Source organism: Acomys russatus, chromosome 24 (assembly GCF_903995435.1).
Source record: "Acomys russatus chromosome 24, mAcoRus1.1, whole genome shotgun sequence".
Lineage (NCBI taxonomy): Eukaryota > Metazoa > Chordata > Mammalia > Rodentia > Muridae > Acomys > Acomys russatus.
In genome coordinates this window covers 49,873,791-49,880,415 of record NC_067160.1, presented here as the reverse complement: position 1 = coordinate 49,880,415, position 6,625 = coordinate 49,873,791, and the positions used below count along the sequence as shown (strand labels likewise).

The following is a 6,625-nucleotide window of genomic DNA, read 5'->3' as shown; positions in this document are numbered from 1 at the left end:
CAGACATGCGTGGCGGCTAAACACCCATACACATAAAATAAAAATGAATAACTTTGAAAAATAGAATAGCCGGGCGTGGTGACACAGGCCTTTAATCCCAGCACTCGGGAGGCAGAGGCAGGCGGATCTCTGTGAGTTCGAGACTAGCTTGGTCTACAAAATGAAACCAGGACAGCCAAGGCTACACAGTGAAACCCTGTCTCAGAAACAAACAAATACAAAGTGAGTCCAGGACAACCAGGCCTGTTACACAGAGAAACCCTGTCTGGGGGGCCGGTATTCCCCCCAAAACGTTCCCAAGAGTGAGATCAGCAGACTCAGAGTATAGGAATGCTTCTTGTTAGGCCAGATTACGTCAAGACGGTTGGGCTGGATCATAACGTCCCCAGCAGTGAGATTCTGTTTCCCTGTAAATCCAGCCTTGAGCCTCATCATTTGAACTAAATTTATGGGTAACAACCTGGATTTTCTTGACTGTAACTTAGTGTGTGCGTGTTGTTAAGGACAATGGAGACTAAAATGTTTTAAAGCATTTGGCTGTCCTCCTCCTACTCGACCCCAGCCCACTTTACACTCTCACTTGGCTAAACAGGTATCTGTGTGGGCAAAATGTTAGAGTCCTTAGAGGACAGACATGGCCCAAGAGTTCTCTCATTTGCTGTCCTCATCAGGGTGGACACCTGATGCGTTGCAGCCACCTGCCTCCTACCTAAGTAGGACAGGACCAGCAGGGGGAGCCTGTCTCTTTTAACAGACCCAAGATGTCCACTTATTTCTAGAACCTCTTGGCATGTGACTTCCTTCACTATGCTGTCTCTGCAGAGGAGTTGAAATAACGAACACACACATACACACATACACACCCTTAGCCAGATATCAATTTCTTCTTTCGAGACCTACCTCCTGACACCCATGCCCACTGCCTGTGTGATGGAGACAGGTAGCAATTCTGACCTCGAGTTTCTCCACTGTTAAATGGTAATAAGGCTGAGGGGTGTGATTTGTAGAGTGCAGTACAGAATGCAACGGTTAAGGAAAGAGGCAGGTGCAGGACCAAAGCACCATTCAGCTACACTGCAGCTCCCGATTTTGTTTTGTTTTGTTTTTTTCGAGGCAGGGTTTCTTCTGTGTAGCCTTGGCTGTCCTGGACTTGCTTTGTGGACCAGGCTGGCCTCGAACTCGGAGCTCCCGATTTTGAGGCAATGTATTTATTTAATACTGGCCTGGTCATCTGCGAAGAGACAGCAATAGCACTGGGAAAATCTCAGGGGCTGGAGAGATGGCTCAGAGGTTAAGAGCACTGCCTGTTCTTCCAAAGGACCTAAGTTCAATTCCCAGCAACTACATGGTAGCTGACAACCATCTATAATGTGATCTGATGCCCTCTTCTGGCCCGCAGGTGCACATGCAGGCAGAATACTGTATACATAATAAATAAATAAACCTTTAAAAAAAAAATACTGGGAAGTGAGGTACTCCACCTCAGCTTCAGCTGTGGTTATAGGAAATACCACAACACTTAAATATTCTAGCTAACCCCCAAACACCCAGACAGTTTCTCACTATGTAGCCCTGGCTAGCCTGGAACTCACCATATAGACCAAATTGGCTTCAAATTCTCAGACCCACCTGCCTCTGCCTCTGGAATGTTGGGATTAAAGGGGTGTACCACCACACCTGGTACAATAGATATTCATGATCAGCAACAAACAAGCTAGTAAAAATAAAATAAAATAGGGGCCAGAGAGATGGCTCAGTGGTTAAGAGCATTGACAGCTCTTCCAGAGGACCCAGGTTCAATTCCCTGCACCCACATGGCAGCTCACAACTGTCTGTATCTCCAGTCCCAGGTGATCTGACACCCTCACACAGACATTCATACAGGCAAAACATCTGCATATAAATTAAAAAAAAAATAAATCATTGAAAATATTTGAAAAATAAAATAAAGCTGGGTGGTGGTGGCACACACCTTTAATTCTAACACATGGGAGGCAGGAGCAAGTGATCTGCCAAGAGCTGCCCTGTTAAGGGAGCTCACTAGGCATGTGGGCTGTCTAGGAGGTGATGTGGTACTCACTAGGTCTTGTACTGTGATGCACCCCCAAACTGCTTCCAGCCTCTGACATGCTGTCAGTCAGGAGCCATTGGTTTGGGCAAGTCCAGTAGGCATGAGAGATCTCTGGAAGTGATCCATAATTTGCAAGGTCTGTATCATGACGTACCCCAGAATTGCTTCCAACCTCTGACTACCCTGTCAATTGGGCTTTGTTGCATCTCTCTAAAATCTGGCTTTAGAGCGGGGCATAGCGGCACATGCCTATAATCCCAGCACCCAGGGAGGCAGAGGCAGGGGAATCACTGTGAGCCCAAGGCTAGCTTGGTCTACAAAGTGAGTCCAGGGCAGCCAGGACAACATTCATTGCCAGCCCGGTCTACCAAGTGAGTCCAAGACAGCCAAAATTACACAAAGAAACTCTGTTTTGAAAAACCAAAAAGAAAAAACATCTGGCATTGGTATGAACTGTTACTTTCTGAGTATTGACCAGCTCTGGTTGAGCAAACTTCCTATAGGATTTTGTTGAAGATGCACTGTTTGTTATTCAGATGAATTAATCTCTGATTATGGAATTCCTGATTTGATTCAAATAATTTTAAAAGTTAAAGTTAGTTTATGGCTACAATAAATACCTTTGTGGACCTCCAGATGCCTCACTAAGAATAGCTTTGTAGCAGATTTGTGGCTTCAGATAAGCCTCCACTCCAGATGGCACCATGAATCCTGGTGTTTCACCATAAATATAGGCAAATTTGTTTAATAAACCCAAGGTAGATTGGGGCTACCTAGAGATGTCTAAATTTACTCTGTTTCTTAGAATGGAAGACAGATAAAATTATTGTCCTGAACTCATTATGAACTAAGAGCTAGCTGGATAATGTGTAGTTAGGTCAGTCCTAATTGATAAGTCGTATATTCTTGTAACTTTTAGGCCTTGTCACTCTGAACTCACTGTGAACTTATGTAATGGATACTTAGATAAGAAATGTTTAGATTTAAAACATGTAGCCTTTTGTACTATAAGGTAATTCTATTTTCTCAGAAGTATAAGTATGGTCATCTACAATAAATAGCGTTGAAACTGGGAAACTTAACTTCAGTTGAAGTTAAGATGCCTGACTTCATCCATCTTTTGTCTTGAATGCATGTGTTGAAATTGGGAAATCTCATTTCATTTGAAGTCGAAATGCCTAATTTCATCTACCTTTTCTCTTGAATGCATGTGTATGAGTGCTTTATTTTCTATCTCTCTCTTATTTCTTTTTTTTAAAGATGTATTTATTACTTATATAGTATTCTGCCTGCATGTACACCTACACATCAGAAGAGGGCACCAGATCTCCTTATAGATGGTTGTGAGCCACCATGTGGTTGCTTGGAATTGAACTGAGGACCTTTGGAAGAGCAGACCGTGCTCTTAACCTCTGAGCCATCTCTCCAGCCCTCTTATTTCTTATTTCCCTGTAGATTTACAAATAAGTTAGCAGGCTCAGGGCTTTATCATCAGCCTTTTAGGACTAATAAGCCTAAATTCACATTGGCTTACTGGAGATCTCCGCAAGGAGGCCTGTCTACAGATCAAAGAGCCTCCTTTTATGACCCCCATGCAGTCTCTAGCCAGAAGCCGCTTTTACAGCCTCAGCCATAGGAAACTTGTGGTCAGTTTAAGTTCTCCTCCTCAGCTGCAGTATAGCCAATGACTAGAGAAGGAACCTTGGGCTCCCTTTTCTTCTTTCTCCTTTCAGTCCTGATCAGGTGCCTGAGCCATCAGCTCTGGCCACTCAAGAGATAAAGCGAACTGGCAGAGCATCCTCATCCAGCCCCAGAGACCCTACCCTGGACCTCCTCAGAGCAGCAGCTGGGCATTAACACAGATCTCTCTCAGTTTGAGGCCGGCGTGGTCTACAGATCAAGTTCCAAGACAGAGAAACCCTGCCTTGAAAACAAGAAAAGAAGAAGAAGAAGCTGTTCAGGACCCCCAGCTATTTCCACACGGCCATTTCTCACATTCGCAGAGAGATGTTCTCTCTTTGCTCCTGTCTCAGCCTGTCCAGCGTCGAGAAAAGCCCGGCCTCCAAATGGATCTTGTGTCTCTCAGACCTGAGCCTTTCTGAATACTGGGCCCTGAATACTGTGTCTGACATCTCCCCCACTCCCCACCCCCACTGAATTTTCTTCTTGGTCTATTCTCTAGTTTCTCATCGATTCACCAACCTTCCTCTTGGTAATTGACTCTCCAACACTGTCCTTTGTCATTGACTCTCTTGGTCTTCTGTAGTTCTTTGTAGTAATCACAGTGTGATTAATTAATGCCCTGTACAATTGTGTGCTAATTATCCGAATTACCCGCCACTATCTTGTAAACGACATAAGGATGAGGTCTCTTTTCTATTTCTTCAACGCATCGTACTTAATAAATATGTGTTGAAACAGTAGAAACAACCACCTTGGTTTTGCTTCTAAGAGTATGTTCCGCAGGATAGGGACTGCTCCTATGTGGGGGTGGGGAGGGGTATGTGCAGAGGTGTGTATACAAGTTCCTGTGTGTGTACAGTTTCCAACCCAGGACAAGTAACCGAGGGAGCCCCAATAGGAAAGGCAGGGCTGGCTGCCTGCCAGGCTGCAAGTAGAATCAGCTAGTGTGATCCATCTGCCTCTGCCTCCCCAGTGCTGGGATTAAAGGCATTTACCACCACTGCCCAACTGACCAGGACTTCTTAGATGGACTACTGTCAGTCACATACTTTGTTTGCATTGACAGTCAGGAAACAGGAAAGATATCTGCAAATCTAGCCTGGTTTAAAACAGTGACCATAGGGGGTGTGGAGCGATGGCTCAGTGGTTAAGAGTACTGACTGCTCTTCCACAGGACCCACGTTCAACTCCTAGCACCCACGTGGCAACTCACAACTGTTTATATTGTTTTTTGTTTGTTTGTTTGTTTTTTCGAGAGAGGGTTTTTCTGTGTAGTCGTAACTGTCCTGGACTCACTTTGTAGACCAGGCTCACCTCAAACTCACAGCAATCCGCCTGCCTCTGCCTCCCGAGTGCTGGGATTAAAGGTGTGCACCACGACTGCCTGGCCACAACTGTTTGTAACTCCAAGATTGTACACCTCTACACCTACATGCAGGCAAAACACCAATGCACATAAAACAAAACAAAACAGTGCCCGTGGTCCCAGTGTTCTGAGCAGGCAGAAACCCGCTGGGCACACCCTGGATTAGAACGCAGTGAGCAAACTGCACAGGAGAGCATTCCTGCAGTCATGTGTGTTTAATGTAAAGCCAGCCTCCTATCCATCAGACATCAGACCAGGAGCAGTGCTGGCCTTCACTCAGAAGTCAGAGGGCTTTGCCAGATGGCTTTGATGACCACGGCCTTTTAAAGACACCCTGGAAGATGGAACCTTCTCTTTGCTGCAGGCATATCTCCACAGAGCAAATAGTTCACCTTAGATGTGATAGAGCACTCTCTTCAGAGTTGAAAGCTGCTGAAGAATAAAAGTCATAACACGTGATGATTGCTTGGGGCCTCACTGACAATTTCAGACAGAAGCATCTGGAGTGCGGGGGCTCTGTAATTCCCCCTTCTCCTTATAGCAGAGTCAGACTAGCACCCCCAGGGCCCTGTGGGACCATCGTAGGCACCGTTGGAGGGGGAGGAGTGCCCTTCTTTTTCTTTGGGTTTTCTCTTAATCAGCTTTACTAAAGGAAAAGGCTTGACCAGTATCTGTCTCCATTTGTTCACCATTTGTTCACTGTCTACCAGGTCGTCTGCTTTTCACTTGTCCTTCGTCTCTAAGAGCGCTTGGCTTCTGACTTTGATCCTGCCTCCTGGGGTCCTCACACATGCTCCCCTCGCTTGTTCAGGCAAGGAACCGGGTGGGTGGGGTTCCCTGTAGGAAAGGCAGAGCTGCCTATGCTGCAAGCCCCACAGCAAGGCAGTACATCAGCCGAGCCAGCTGGCGGTGAAGACCCTGTTGCGAGGATCCTCTCACACCACGTTCTTTCATTCAACAAATGTTTACTGACCGTTCACTAAGAACCACCACACAAGGGGGAAGACGCTGGGATCCGGAAGTGGTCAGGATAGGAAAGAAAAATCCAAGCTATGAAAGTAGCTTTACCCACTGCCGTGCTTTCCTGGGAAAGAGACATAAAATATGGACACATGTCACATGAGAGGGTGAGAAGAGCCATGGGAAAGATAAACCGGAAACGGAGAAGTACGTGGCGAGTGACTGAACACGAGAACAAGCGCCCTACTCTTCCTTTTAATCTTGCTCTTCTGTGCAAACAGGAAGCTCACAGATGCCCAGCCACACTGTTCTGTTCATGGGCCCTGTATTCCTACACTTGACCTTAGCCAAAAGGCTGGGAAGCAACTAACTGTCTACCTAATAATCTTCCTCTCAGGACCCTAAACTGGTTTCCCTGAACCCTGGGAGCCAGTTATGCTCTGTTCTGTTCTCTTCTCCTGGGCAGAGGCTGCTCCTTGCAGCCTCTGTGTCCCATGTCTCCTGATGTCAGGAATGTAGCCTTGTCACTTGATGCTGGCCCAGTG

At 46.1% G+C, this 6,625-nt stretch overlaps 1 protein-coding gene across 1 annotated transcript in view; it reads left to right on the top strand.

Moving 5' to 3' along the window:
- Positions 1–6,625, top strand: part of Rpl12 (ribosomal protein L12) — a 1,083,577-nt gene that overhangs the window by 460,599 nt on the left and 616,353 nt on the right. The window lies entirely within an intron of this gene.